At 53.6% G+C, this 15093-nt stretch overlaps 1 pseudogene; it reads right to left on the bottom strand.

Moving 5' to 3' along the window:
* Positions 1-10672: 10672 nt before the first annotated feature.
* Positions 10673-11615, bottom strand: LOC136569704 (cyclin-A1 pseudogene; annotated as a pseudogene).
* Positions 11616-15093: the final 3478 nt, after the last annotated feature.

Here is a 15093-nt window from a genome sequence, read left to right as displayed (position 1 = left end):
TGAAGCCAGAGGCTCCTGCTGACCATCCTGAGGCATTTCTGCTCCCAAGCACACTCTTGAGAAGTGTGGGACAGGATGTAGAGCTGGTTAGAGAGCAGCAGGGAAAGCGCTTTGGAATTCTCAACAGCCTCTGGGCGTTCTTGCTGATTGTTGGTGGGCACCCAGCTGCCAAACCTGCCAAGGTGCCTTTGGATGGTCCCTCTCACTGTGTAAGGAAGGACAAGTCCCTTGGGCTACTGCCTGCTTGTTCAGCAGCACTCAAATAAAGGCAGCAATTCTACTCCTGGACCTTGCAAGAGTTGAAACTGCAGTCTCTGCATTCAGGTAGTTGTAATTGGAACAAAAGGCTGTTCTGATTATTTACAAGTGCTGCCATGACTGTGAGATTTTACTGTATCTGCAAAGTAGTTCTGAAGCCTTGTTAAATACTGGGTGTGTGGTGGTGTTCACAGGGGTCCCAGGATGAGAGAAGAGATGAGAATCTTGACTCCATGTATTGGAAGGCTGATTTATTATTTTATGATATATATTATATTAAAAGAAAATGATATAATAAAGCTTCACTAAAGAATAGAAGAAATTATTTCATCAGAAGGCTAGCAAGAGATAGAAAGGAATGGAATGATAATGAAATCTTGTGACTGACCAGAGAATCCGAGACAGCTGGACTGTGATTGGCCATTAATTAAAACCACCCACATGAGGCCAATCAAAGATGCACCTGTTGCATTCTACAGCAGCAGATAATTATTGTTTTCTTTTCATTTCTGAGGCCTCTCAGTTTCTCAGGAGAAAAAATCCGAGCAAAAGGATTTTCATAAAATATGTTGGTGGCACCAGGTGTCGGGTAGATGATGTACCTTTATGTCCATTATCGAGAACATTAAAAAGTCAGGAGTCAGCCAGGACCAAGTCTGTTCTGTCCCCCTGCAGAGCAGCTTGGAAGTGTTGATGAGAGAAGGGCTGTGAGCAGGGGCTGGGCTTTTGCTTGTTGCTCCAGCCTGTTTGGGCACAGCTACCCAGAGTCATAGGTCAGGAACAGCAAGTGAAGGTTTGGCTGTTAAGGCCAAGTTGGGCTGGGCTGTCTGTGCTATGGCAGGCCATAAGGAAGGCCTGGGCAGTCCCTCAGAGGCCCTGCTCTGCTCTGGAAATGGCCCAGATGAGCCTTCTCTGGACGAGTTTCCAGGTGACCCATTTTCCATCCTCAGGCGTGGGGATCTTGAGCCACGTCATCCTGGAATAACTGGCTGTGAGTGTCTGGAGCAAGCAAATCATGTCTGTCCATATTTGCAACTTGTAGGTCAGCAAAGGAGAGCCTGCAATCCAGGCTGTTTGCTGCTCAGCAGCAGATGGCTCAGCTGCAGATGACCAGGAAGCGTGTGGAGGCAGAGCTGCAAGGGGAGCTGCAGGGAGCTCGCAGAGAAGCCCAGGAAGCTCAGAGGAGGCACGAGGAAGATCTACAAGACTTCAAAGAGGAAATGAATCTCCTCCTTGAGCAGAGGGAGGCTCTACAAAAGCAGGTGAGTGAAAGAGCAGTGGCACTGCAGTCATGCAGCGAGGGGTCTGTGGCCTTCTTGCTTTTCCATGGTAGAGCAGCAGCTGCTGGGGTGAGCCTTGGGGCTGTCTCGTGCTCTGGGGACTCCATGGCAGCTGCTCTGAAGGACACTCAGTGCTCTGCTGAATGTCAGCTGCTGCTCTGGACAGCTGGGCTAGTCCTCTGTGCTGATGGCCAGCAAGCAGCAGCATGGATTCCTGCTGGCTTCTTCTTGCTAGCCTTGCTTTGGCAGGTGCTTTCTCAGGTGCCCTTGGTGGTGGGCCACTTAGAGACTGAAACAAGTTGTGCGTATCCTTTGTGAATCTGGTGCTCTCAGGACAGGGAGGAGTGGGAAGTTGTCCTTTACCTTTGCTCACAGCCTGTGCTGTGGCTGAGTGTGAGAAGCTGTGGCTGTAGCCTCTGACTGCTTTGTTCTGTTTGACTGGAGGTGGCAGAGTTGACATCTCAGCTGGCAGCCTCCCGAGAGTGCCAGGAAAGGACTGCGCAGAGAGCCCAGGAAGAGGGGAGGGAGGCCCAGGAAGAGTCCAGGCAGAAGATGCTGGAGATTGGGCAGGTCCAGAAGATGCTGGAGGAGGCAAAACATCAGAAAAAGGAGCTGCAAGTGCATCTGCAGAACTTGGAGAGGGAATGGATTCAGTGGGAAGAAATGGCTCAGCAAAATTCAGAATTGCAGGCTTCCATCAATGCCCTAGAGAGGGAAAAAGCCAGGTAAATGAAAGCCTGTGGGACTCTGCAATGTGGTGAATGGATTCCCTCTTTGCCATCTTTGCACCTGCCAGGGGCTCTGGCAGCATTCCCTAAGTGGCAGATTCTGAACTCTCCGTGCAGAGAGGTCTCATTTTCTGGAGGTTCTCTTTCATTTTCTTTTCTTTTAAGCCTTAAGATAGAGTTTTTCTGAAGACAAAGGCTTTGGGGGTAGCCCTTTCCCTCTAGGGGGTATTGTGTTGTTAGGTGGGTATGTTGACACTGCCCGAGGTGCACTGTAAGGAGCTGGATACATCCATCAGCTCCACCTTGGGGCCTGTAACTTGAAGCCTTTGGGGTCTGGATCAGGCTGGCATCTGATGCTTTTTCTGGGCAGAACTATCTTAAGGCCCTGATTGCTGCTCTAGGCTAGATTGGCCTTGGAGGCAGCCCAGAAACAAGAATGTCTCTGTTGCATCGTTCCTCATCAAATGTCCCCCGGCGCCTGCAGGGGGTCAAGCAGGGTCCCTGCCACCCTGCACAGTCACAGGCATTTCTGACTGTGCAAAGAATGCAAGAAACAGGACCAAGGTATGGGGGGCTTCTGCAGCCGATCAAGTCCTGCCAGGCTTCAGTGGCACAGGATTCTTCCTCCAAGAAGATGACAAAGGAAAGGCAGGGCACTCCTGCTTGCCTGGAGCCTTCTGCATCTTCCATCAGGTTGTGCTCCAAGCCTCAGTTGCCTCTATGGCCTTTGTTTCTGCCGCTGAAATTAGGATGGGTACTGGTAAATGTTAGGGAACTTGCCAGAGATGCCCTGGCTCTAGGGTGCTGCTCCTCCTACCTGGATGTGTAAGATGGGGGAAGGAAATGTCTCTTCCATGCTGAGCAAACCTCCCTGCTTTGGAGCCTGGTTAGTCAGAAGAAAATTGTTTCTCTCCCCTAATGTCTTCATTGCAAGACTTTGTTAGGTTTGTATTCACATTCCCATCTCAGAAAGAAGGTAGGGCATGTAGGCAGGAACTCGCTGTTCTTTCAGGGAGAAAAGCAGAGTAGGCATATGCTGGGCTGGGACTGCAGGGGGAACAAACAGCCAAGTTGTTGAGACAAACCTCATCAGGCAGAGCAGTTTTTCCCTCAGCTGATGCAAGTTCTAAGAGTTGCTAAAATGTGATACCGTGTAACGATGAGTTGCATACTTTCCTTCTAGGCTGATCCTGTCTCTGGAGGAGAAGAACCAGTGCCTCAGAATGCTGGAAGAACAGAACCTGACACTGAAAAATCGTGTGTCTGGGTTATTTTCTGCTCTTAAGCAGGCAGAGCTGCTCCGTTCTCAGCAGAGAAGAGAAGTGCAGGCAGTCAAAAACCAGGTAAGCTGTGCAGTGGCATCCTCTTCTCCAGGGACACACAACAGCACCTTTGCCTTGGAGACCCCAACCTCTTTCCCCTGCCAGCAGCATCCACAGCTGCCGTGTTCTGCCCGGGGCTGCTGCTGCACCCTGAGGCTGAGGTTGGATCTGGTGTCAGCTGCAGAAGTTTTCTCCCATCCTCTCCCGGGTCCCAGCAGGAAATGTGGCAGGAGAAGCAGCAGCAGACTCCTCTGGAGCTTCTCTGTCCCTCTGTTAGCAGTGTTGTCCCAGACAGAGTTGGTTCCTGTGCCAGGCACTGAGCAATGTGGGGACACAGAGGTGGCTGTGGCAGGCTGGGCAGGGCACTTCCAGCGCAGCCAGTTCAGCCGCTGTTCAGAGCTACAGCCCAAGGATGCCCATTGGCTCCCTTTCCCTGTTTTCTCTCCATTTGTCTCCATTGCAATCCTTGCTTCTGTGCCTTCTGGTTTTGGCATGATTTTGCCTGAAATAATTTCTCCTTTGTTTCTCTGCCTGCGGCCCACTCTGCTGCCTCAGGAGCAGCCCTGTCCCTGAGGCTGCGTGCATCCATCTTCCAGGTGCAGGCCGCGCTGCTTGCAGAGGTAGAGAAGAGAGAGCACCAGGCAAGTCAAGAGAAGCAGCTGCTGGAAACTGAGGTGTCTGAGCTGTGTGTGAGGCTCCAGAGGTCTGAGGAAAGAGCAGAGGCCATGGCCACACAGTGTAAGGCCGTGGTGCTGGAGCTGAGGAAGACACAGGCTCAGAGGGACAATCTCAGAGCCCACAATCAGGAGCTGCAGAAACAGATGGAGGATTATGTGCAAGGTACAGCTTCTCCTCTCCCAGCCACTGCACCATCTTGTCTCAGCAGCGGGGATCTCTGATGCCATGCAGAGGAAAAGGGCACTGGCCTGAAATGGCAGAGAGGGAAAAACAGCCAGCGGGAGATTTCTCCATCCAAGTGCCAGTGAAAGCTTTCTCTGGAGAAAGATGCTGTGGCTGGCAGTGCCATCTGGCTGTGCTAGGGCTGATCCCGTGCACACCCGGTGCCTCTCAGGTGTCGTGTCTGTGCTAAGGAGCTGTAGCTGGATGCCTCAGCTCCATTCCCCCCAAACTCCAGGCCCTGCCAGAGCCTCCAGGCTATTGGCCTCTCTGGAGCAGGGCTGCACAGGCATCCCCTCTCCTTTGTCTCTCTTGGCTTGCTCACTCTGCATAAGGCCAAGAGCAAACACACTCTCCTATCCCTCTGAACCCTTGCCCCTTTCATTCCTGCCCTTTTCTGTGCCTGGAAGTTTCCTTCATTTCTGTCAGCTTTGGAGCTTTTGTGGGCTTAGGGCCTGGCAAACACAGGCAGGTAGAGAAGACAGTGCTGTTGTCTCTGCAAGATGCACATCGGTTTGCCTTTGCTTTGCTTTTCCCTTTCCCATTTTCCCTTTTCTTTCCCTTCCCTGCTGCAGAGTGGTTGCAGGCAGAAGCCAAGCACATCTCCCACCAAATTGCCCTGGAGAAAGAGGCCACTGAAAGGCAGGAAGAGGCTGTGGCTCTTCATCAGGAGGTGGCATCTCTGAAGAGGAAATTGGAAAAGCTGGAGAAGGAAAGGAAGGATGTGCTGGTGAGATTGGCAGATGCCACTAAGTGCCATTTCCTAGCTATGTTTGGGCCTTGTGTTCATAGTTCTAAAGAGCACCTTTTCCCGGTTTAACTTTGGTAATTGCATTCTTCTGAATAAGGAGGAGAAGATGTTGTAGTCATGACAAAGTCAGTTAATGCTGAGGCTGCTGATTTTCCTCCATGCTGGGCTTCTGTGCCCTAGAATCTTTAGTTCTCAATGTCCTCAGTGTCCCTATTGACATTGCATGGTTTGGGGAATTCCTGGTGTCCAAACCCATGTTCAGCTTTCTAAATATCTGGATCTGGAAGGAAGGGGAGAGTCCCATGTTTGCTGTTAATAGAAAGGTGTTTGGCCTTGGCCATAGGAGAGCAGCCAGTGGGGAGAGAGGAGAGGAAAGCCAAGTGCTGATCCCCAGCAGGACGTGTGCCTGCAAGGGGAGAACTGGTCCTGAGTGGCAGCAGAGAATGACAGACTGATCTGGCCATTGCTGCTCCCAGAGAGGGCAGTGGGGCTCTTGGGGATGGAGCCATGGAAACTCTACACAGGAGAGGTGGAAAAGCACTGCTGTCAGCCCAGCCCCAGGGAATGAAAGGCTGGGGCTGTTTGCTCTTCCTTCCTCCCTGATGGAGAGCACATCCTCGTGGCACTGCCTGAATCCTGCTTAGCGGGCACTTGAAATCCTGGCTGCTCCTCCCCAAAGGAGCCCTGGAGTGGAGCTGCAGGAGGTCAGGGAAGGGCAGAAGGGAAGCTGGAAAGCCCCTGCTTTCCAGCAGGAGTCCAGATCTGGTATGAAAAGCAAAGTGAGAGAGGGAATCAGGGAGCCTTTTTCTCCCTGCTTTGGCAGCATGAATGGGAATTGTACCAATAGCAGATGAGAAATCTGGAAAAGGAGAATGAAATGCATGCACCTGAGATGAGAAATCATAAGGAAAATACTCAAGAATTGAAGGTGGAGAGGGCAGGCATGCAGGAAGATTTGGAGCATGGGATTGCTGCTTTGAAGAAATGGAGAGAGAATGCTCAAATCCTGAGTGCTGCACTGAAGACATGTAGAGAAAACACTCAAATACTGGGTGCTGCAAGGAGCAAGAGTGAACTTGCCAAGGGGTCTCTGAAGAGAGATTTGGACATCCTGAAGGGAACGTCTTCTATCCAGGCAGGCACTGGCATTGACCTTCATGTCCACTCCAGTGTTCTGAATTATTCCAGAGATGTTTCCCATGAGGAGGTGGGTCTCTATCCCTGTCAGTCCCATTGGGTAAAGCAGCCTGGGCTGCAGCAGGCAGCCTTGTCTGTCTGCCTGGCTCCAGCCATAGACCATTGACTGCCAGATTGTTTCCTGGCACGGCTGGAATGACTGATCCAGCTCTGGAACTTGCTGTTCAAATCAGCTTCAGGTCAAAAGCTGGGCATGGGGAGCTGCTTCTCCTGTGCCTATGCAACAGGAGGCAACATGGGCTGGTCAGGCTCTGGCATGCCAAGGGCTGGAGCAGCTGAGCTGAGGAATGGACTAAAGTGAGCAGAGTTTTGTTCCGAGGGCTGAACAGCAGCTGCACTGCTGGTGCTTTGAGGATGCTTCCCGAGATGGAGATTTCCTAGGGACAGCTTCTGTGGCGTTTGAAATATGGGAATCATCTCCTCTCTGAACAGCCAGCAGGCTGTTGGAGCAGAAGGGAAGCAGGTGTCAGAGGACTTCAGGAAGGGCATGGAATGTGTACAGGATCTGGTTGCAGCATCAGCAGAAGACAAGACGGAGAAGCGTCAATCACCCACCGTGGCCAGGAGAAGTGGTGAGCAGGTAAATTGGGCTTTGGCTGCCTCTGCAGAGCCTCAGGTTCCTCTGGAACTTGGCACCTTAGGCCAGGCAGTGCTTTGGAGACCTCAGCTTGTTGCCTTGCCTCTCCCTGTCCCTGCTGTGGCACACCCCTTTGTTTGTTCTCTCTCTTGTGGCAGCCCATGGCTTTCACAAGGGCACCTTCACTGCGCTGCCTCCCTCCCTGGCCCCGTGTCCCTGCACACACACACTGGCCTCTCTTGCACAGCCTCCAGCGAGAGCTTTTTGCCCCCAGTGTTGTCTGGTGCAGTTGAGGGTCTCAGAGCAGGGATCTCCTTGCCTTGATGTCCAGAGGTCTTTTTACTGCATGTTTGCTGACAGGTTTCTGTGACCCTCTCTCCCATCCAATGTGCAGGTGGACCCTGAAAGGAAAAGAATCAGAACTTTTAGGAGAATGTTCCCCCCAGACTACCTTACCTTGCCTGTCCCCAAGTCTGCCCATCAAAATCTGTCAACTTTTGAAATAGAAGAGTCCTCCAGTAGCTCAAGGGATCAGCAGCCCTCATGCTGAGGCACAGCCTGTGGAGAAAGGGGTCAGTGGCCCAAACGTGTGCTTTGGAAATCAGAGCTGGGTTCCTAAATCCCATTGGAAGTCTCTGTAATAGACCTGTGGTGGCTGAGGGATGTACATGGGAAGGGTTTGGCAGCCTTGAAAGTGGACTTGTTGATGCTCTGAGCTCTGTTGTGTCTGGGAGCCTGTTCCTTTCCCCTTGCCCAAGGGCAGAGTGTTGGTGAGGGCTGGAGTTGGAGGCTGTGTCTGCCCCGAGAGCCGGTACCGTGGGGCTGCAGGTGCTCCTGCCAGCGTGGGCTTGTCTGAGCCGGGCCTTGTGCCTCTTTCAGGTGTCCCTGCTGCAGTCACAGCTGGCTCAAGAGCAACAGCACCACCTGGAGAGCTGTGCAGGGAGCAGGCAGGAGACACAAGGTGCAGAAGGGACCTCTTTCCTTCCTGAACATCTCAGAGAGGAGCCAGGCTGCAGCTGGATGCAGTCTTAGACTTAGACAGTAGTTTATGTTTAAAGGATAGTATAGGTGTAATTGAACCTTTATAGAACTGTGTTCCATAGGATAAAGGATATATTTATAGGAAAATAAAGAGTTTATTATGATCATGATTAAACGAAAAGATCTTTATTAGGGTTATTTACTTCCCAGTGCAGAGACCGATAACTTCCAGTATAGTGCATTATACCTGAAGTAGCATTGAAGCAATTCTAGTCCAGCCAGCAAAAACCAAGTCTAAATTAAAGATTGATGCTACTCACCCAAACCAATGAGCATGGGAAAACATTTCTCTCAGGCTCCCAAGGAGTGATCTTGAGGAGCATCCTGACTCCAGGGAGGAATCTGCAGAAGGGAGACATGTGCCATGAGCCACTTTGTTGAGGGCAGGAGAAACCTGCCATGTGTGGAGCTTTTTCATTTATCCTTAGGAAGCTGCAGCCTGTTTGTTCTCAGAGTCACAGAATCTCAGGCTGGAGGAGGCTGGAGGCACCTCTGGAGGTCACCTTGCCCAGCCCCTGCTCCATCAGGGCCACCCAGAGCTGGCTGCCCAGGATGCATCCAGGTGGCTTTTGAGTCTCTGCAGGGATGGAGACTCCCCCAGCTCCCCGGGCACCTGCGGCAGTGCTCGGCCACCCTCCCAGTGCAGAAGTGTCTCCTGAGCTTGGAGGGCCCCTCCTGTGGGTCACTTTGTGCCCGAGGCCCCCGGGGCTGTCCCTGGCCCTGTCCCCTCTACAGCCTCCCCCTGGCTTTTCATCCGCAGGGATGAGATGCCCTGAGCCTGCTCTGCTGCAGGCTGGGCAGTGCCAGCTCTCTCAGTCTCTCCTCATGGCAGAGACGCTCCAGTCCCTCAGCTTCATGGCCCTTTGCTGGACTCTGTCCAGTCTGTCCCTGTGTCCCATACTGGGCAGCCCAGCTCTGGGCCCAGCACTCCAGGGCTGGCCTCACTGGTGTGCAGCAGAGGGAAAGTATCCCCTCCCTCTGCCAGCTGTGACACAGCTCCCAGTGCAGCCCAGGATGCTGTTCTGCATTGCTTCAGGAGCACATTGCTGGCCCATGGGCATCCTGGTGTCCAGCAGAACCCTTCCAAACTTCAGTTTTCCAACTGGGTGGCCCCCAGCAGTCACCGCTGCCTGTGGTTGTTCCTTGCCAAGGACAGGACTCAGCACTTGTCATTGACCTGCCCCCCTTGTTGAACTGTCCCTCTGCATGTCAGCACTTGTCTCTGGCAGATCAGCCACTCCTCCTGGTTTGTGGGAGGGCACAGCCTGGCCCCCTCACCCAGTTTACTAACAAAGGACTCAGGAAGGACTGGGCTCAGCATTGTCCTTCCAGGGTGCACCACTAGACTCTGTGCCACTGATCACCAGGGTTCCAAGAAGGTAGATCCTGTGCAAGGCATCTTTGCTTGTATGTATAAATTCAGAAAGACTTGGCAGGATTTACAACAGGGATTTCTGCTCTGTTGCCGCCGCTTGGGGCGTGGCATCCCAGGTCGAGGACGGTTCAGTGGCGGCGCCTCTGCCACATGGGCCAAGCACATGCATACACCAATGTGGTGGACGGCAACTGGCCTTTATTAACGGGTAGGCAGGGTCTTTTATAACAGGGGGTAACAGTCAGTTAACAGTAAGAGGGGAGGGGTTCTGCGTGACCTCGTGATACTCGAGACCTCGCGATATTTCCCCACATTTCCCCCCCCTTTTATGACCAGTTAAAAACATAAAGCAAAACTGACAAGTAGGAAACATGTGTGACTGGCAAAATGCAATTAACTTGAACAACATAACACAACTGCAATAAACTTGTAACTGCAAATGTTTAACAAACGAAAAGCTAACTATCTCTAACTGTTTTTTTTTCTAAAAAAAACCCCACAAACTTGTTTAAAATGTAAGGCGATCAGTCATGGGGCTGACTGAACCCTGTCTTTGAATATCTTTGTAGGACCTCCTCAGGTTTTTTGTTTTTTGGTTTTTTTTGGTTTTGTTTTTTTTTTGGTTTTTTTGGTTTTTTGGGGTTTTTTTTTTTTTGTTTGTTTGTTTTTTTTCAGTTGACCTCCTAGGACCAAATTATTTTCCCAGAGTCTGCGACCTGTTTGATCTTAAACTAGAGAGGATTTGGAGAGTCCATGTCCGGACTTATGTTCCCTCCAAATCGCCCTTTGATCCTTTGACACAGGGAAGAACTCTGGGTTACTTGGCATTCCATCCAAGTAGAGCCAGAACCTGGCCAGAGCTTGAACTCTACTTGATGGATACCTCTTTACATTTTTGCTGAGCTGTTTTTCCCCCCCATCCTTCTCTGTGCCAGCCGCTCCTTTAGTTTGGTCACTGAGTTCTTTCACGACCCTGGTATGGTCTGCCATCGGGCTGCTTGATGATTCATTGCAGCCTTTAGGAAGATACAGGCCGCGGGGGTGTCTGAGGATTCAGTCCTGCAAAAACAAACTTTACAAATTTCATTAGTTTTTGCCCTGAAGGTACAGTTTTATCAACTTAAGTGGGCACCATTTGATTTTACTATTTTTCTTGACGGCTGCGTACCCTCGCCCTGTGAGTACCAGTCTCCAACCCTGTTCCCATTCCCCTAGTTCATTTTTAATTATGACCTGTGGGCCTTCCTCAAGTGCTCAGGTGGCCCAGTGTCACAATGTTAAAGTGTTCTTCTGGCCAGAAAGATCTGTTCACTGTATAGTTTGTTAAACAGTAGGCTGCTGCAGCAATTTGTGAAGGACTGAAGGAGGAACTGGCTGACGGTTGGGGCTGTTAGGTCAAAACCTAGCACTTTGAGAAGCAAGTGTTCCGTTCTTAGCAGCTGCTTCTTTGTGTAGGTATCATCTGTTATATAGACAAATTCATCCACATCTGGTGGGTAGATCTCTTCATAGTTCGCAGCCAGAAGAATTGCTGCTGTTGCCACAAGGTGTAACTTCCCTCTGAGAGCAGACATGCAGGAAAGACACCTCTCCAGGAAGTTCACTGCCAAGTACAAAGTCTCTGTCCAAAGTTTATACTCTTCCCCTACTTCCTCCAGCCAGTCTACCAGGATAGAACGCATTCCTGTTGTGATATCTGGCTGCTTCTTCATGTAGTAGGGCTTGGGCCTAAATCTTACTTCTGCTTCTCGGAGGTACTGATAAATGTCTTCTGCATACTCTCCCACAGCCAGAGTTACAACATCTTCCACTACCATAGGAGAGCCTCAACTCAAATCCAGCCTCTGATGAATACTGGATATCATTGCACTGGTATCCAGTTCACAGTGGCTTAATTCCAGCTCTTCAGACACTTGGCAGCTGTAGTTTTCTTTATAGATAGCAAAACCTTGCTTTGATGCAGCACTGATGATGCAGTTGGGCACTTCATTTTTTCTACATGAAGTGACGGTGTTTTCAAAGCCAGAAAAGCGACTGATAACAGCAGCACCCTGGCCCCTGGGCCGCTGCTGCTGCTGCCCGTTCTCTGTCAGCATGCCCAGCACGGCCCGGCCGCCGCTGCTGCTGCGGAGGGCGGCGGGGCAGGACTCCCATCACCCCGCACGGCTCTTCTCTCCGGTGCGATGCATCGCCCCAACGTCGGTACCGCGCTGCCCGGCTCCACTTGCCACCAGCCCACGGAAGGGTCTGGCCGCCCTGCGCCGCCCAGGCTGCCCGCCGGCACTGCATAGGCGCGGCCACTGGAGGCAGTGGCTGTTGGCCACAGCCGGTTGGGAGCCCGGCGGCTCAACCCTCAGCGCGCCGCCCTGCCAGCCCCGCCGGCCACGGGTCGCCATGGTGACACCCCCCCCCCGGGACTCTTCACCCTGCGGCACATGAGGCGGAGGCCCCGCCCAGGCTCCCTCGGACTCGGAGTCAACGGCGGTGCCTCGCACCTCCGAGTTAATGGCGGGGCTCCACACCTCTGAGCTAACGGCCATGCTCTGCGCCTCCGAACTAACGGCTGCACCCCGCGCCTCTGAACCAATGGCTGCGCTCTGCGCCTCTGAGTTAACGACGGCCACGCTCTGCGCCTCTGAGTTAACAGCTGCATTCCGTGCTTCCTTTGGCAGCCTGTCCCAAAATGACAGCTTTTTCCCCATAGATGGGGTGCCTGGGCTCGGGAGCTGCAAAGAGTGCTCCCACGGCTGCGAATCCCCACACTCAGTGGACCCACGATCGTCCGCACCCTGCCAGGGTCCCTCCCACAAGCAGTCCTGGGTGGCCTTCCATTTTCCCCGCTCCCGCTGGACTGGCCGAGCTTTTTTCAGTGCCCGCATGACCCTGCCCCATGATTTTAGATTCCGCCCTGAGCCTGAGGACATAGCCTCCTCCACTAGGGCCCCAGTACAACCATCCCATACTTCTGGGCAGAAGATATCCTCCAGATGCCTGATTACCCCAGTGCGCAGGAGCCTCAACACTGCGAGGACAAAATCTCCCGGCTCACAATCTATGCCCCATTCTCTGTGAATTTTAAAAATGACCTTAGCAAGGGGCTCCATCCTCTCCACCGCTGGCTATCGACGTGAGACTTCCTCCTTCACCAGGTCCTGGCACGAGACTTCCTCCTTCGCCAAATCGCGACGCGAGACCTCCTCTTCCGCCAGCTGCGACGCGAGCCTTTCTCCTTTGCCAATTTTCTGGCGCGAGACTTCCTCCTTCGCCGCCCCGGCGTGAGCCTTCCTCCTTCGTCGGTCCTAGGCGCGAGCCTTCCTCCTTCGCCACTCATGGCACGAGCCCTCCTCTTTCGCCGAATGCCAGCGGGAGACCCGTCCCTCTTGCCTGTCCTCTGGGACCGTCCTCCCCGCCGGAGACAGTCCTGCTGCTCCGGCCACCGTCCAACTCGCCCAGGTGATTCCCACTTCCCGGATTGTTCCCGGGTTTCGGCACCACTTGTTGCCGCCGCTTGGGGTGTGGCGTCCCGGGTCGAGGACGGTTCAGTGGCATCACCTCTGCCTTATGGGCCAAGCACATGCATACACCAATGTGGTGGACAGTAACTGGCATTTATTAACAGTTAGGCAGGGTCTTTTATAACAGGGGGTAACGGTCAGTTAACAGTAAGAGGGGAGAGGTTCTGCGTGACCTCGCGATATCTCGAGACCTCGCGATATTTCCCCACAGATCTGAAGAACTTCATTTGTCTTCTGGACCAGATGTACCTGTACTGGCCTCCTTCGTTGATTTCCAGTTGGGACCGCCTGCAGCTCCAGGCACAGCTCTGGCTGCTCACAGCTGAGCCTGTGCCAAGCTGCAGCAGCTCCTGCCATCTCTCTCCCTCTTGGCAGCTCCTTCCCTGCAGCCCTCAGGCCCTGCCCATGCCCTTTTTTACCTCCCAGCTGACCCCTTCGCTTCACTTTCCCTTAATAAACTGTTTGTGTTTTTCACTTTACCCGCATCTCCGTGGAGCTGAAGCGGTGCAAAACCTGAGCCCGGGGACACGCAGGGCCCTGCTGCCGTTCTCCTCCCCGCTGTGTTCCGTGCACGGACAGAGAGGAACAAGGGCAGCTCAGGATGCAAAGGTCCCTGTCCCGCTGCTCCAGCTGCACAGCGGCGTGGAGTTAAAGGGCATGCTGAGCACGCTGAAGGGGAAAAGGACCCCGGGTTTTAGAAGAGCCAACTTGAGTGTGCTCCGAAGCCAGCTGTGAGGGATTCCAGTGCAGGCATCCGCCGAGGGCAAAGGAGCTTGTAATGGCAGAAGTTTCCACAAAGAGCTTCCTGAAAGCACAGCGATGCTCCATCCCTACACAGGGACAGGAAGAGGGCAGGACAAGAGACCACCGTGGTGGCTTTTTTGTTGTTGTTTGGGGGGATTTGGGTTTTTTTTTTTGTTTTGGTTTTTTTCTTTTTTTTTTTTTTAATTGTTGGGTTTTTTTTTTCCAGTTGCTTTGCCTTTCTCTGATACTGATGCTTAGTTTTGAGGTTGGTTTTTTTTGGGGGGTCGGCAGGCTTGTGGGTTGAATTTGGGTTTTCTTGGTTGCTCCCCACCCCCAGACCTCCCCCCCCCGCCCCTTTTTCTTTTCTCCTTTCCTGAAAGAATAGCTCTTCTATTTGCTTGGAACAAGAAACTTATCCAGAAAAACAAACCAACAAAAAAATTGGCCAATTTTATTTCTTTTCATTTCGTATCAGAAGCACTCCCAGCCGAGCCGACGGGCAAGCTGAAGCCTGTGCTCTGCCTGCTGACACGCTGAACTGGCCAAACAGCGCCGCCACCACCCACCCCCCGCTCTGCCCCGCCACGCCCTCCTGGGACCCTACCCAGGCCGGCCCCCCTGGCCCTGATGCGGCCCGCTCCTCCCCTCCCCGGCCCGCCCCGCCCTGCCCACTGGTACAGGTGGCGGCGGCCGCCAGCGGCGCCATCAGCACACAGGTGCTGTGTGTGGCTTTTGGGAGGGTTGTTTCATGGTCCGCAGAGGTCTTCGGCCCTTGACGTGACTCTAGGGGGCTGTGGAGGCTCGGTGCCGAGGCACCTGGGCCCGGCACGAAGCCACCAGCGCTCGTCCGTACAGAGACAGAAACAGTGACGCACACCCACCCCCCCCACCCCCCCCCATTCCACATGCTCACACCCCAAGGCCACCCCTGCAGGCTACGGCCACCCCTGCAGGCTACCACACCGCTGCGCCTGCAGGCACACGCGGCCAACCATCCCTGCCCCCTCCCCACACCCGCAGCCACCTCTCCCCACCCCCCTGCCACCCGTGCATGCCCGCCCGCCCATGCGCATGCACGCTCTCGTGTGCCCCCTCTCCCTGCCCCTGCCCCTGCCCCTGCCCCTGGCCCTGCCCCTGGCCCTGCCCTCTCTGTCGCAGCTGCAGCCGCCCATCGGCGGTTTGGGGCGCCCCGCCCTCCCCCATCAGCCTCCCCAGCGCCATCTGCATACTTTTCCCGCTTGCTAGGGGGCCGTAGGCTAAGGATGGCCTGGAACATCAGGTCTACCCCAAGGGGCCTGGGACATCAGGTCTACCCCGGGCCTTGGAGAACAGGTCTACCCCGGCACCTCATACATCAGGTCTACCCCAGGGGCCTAGGACATCAAGTCTACCCTGGCACCTAGGACAA

The sequence above is a fragment of the Molothrus aeneus genome, unplaced genomic scaffold (genome assembly GCF_037042795.1).
Source record: "Molothrus aeneus isolate 106 unplaced genomic scaffold, BPBGC_Maene_1.0 scaffold_19a, whole genome shotgun sequence".
NCBI lineage: Eukaryota > Metazoa > Chordata > Aves > Passeriformes > Icteridae > Molothrus > Molothrus aeneus.
This window is presented reverse-complemented; position numbering and strand designations above follow the sequence as displayed.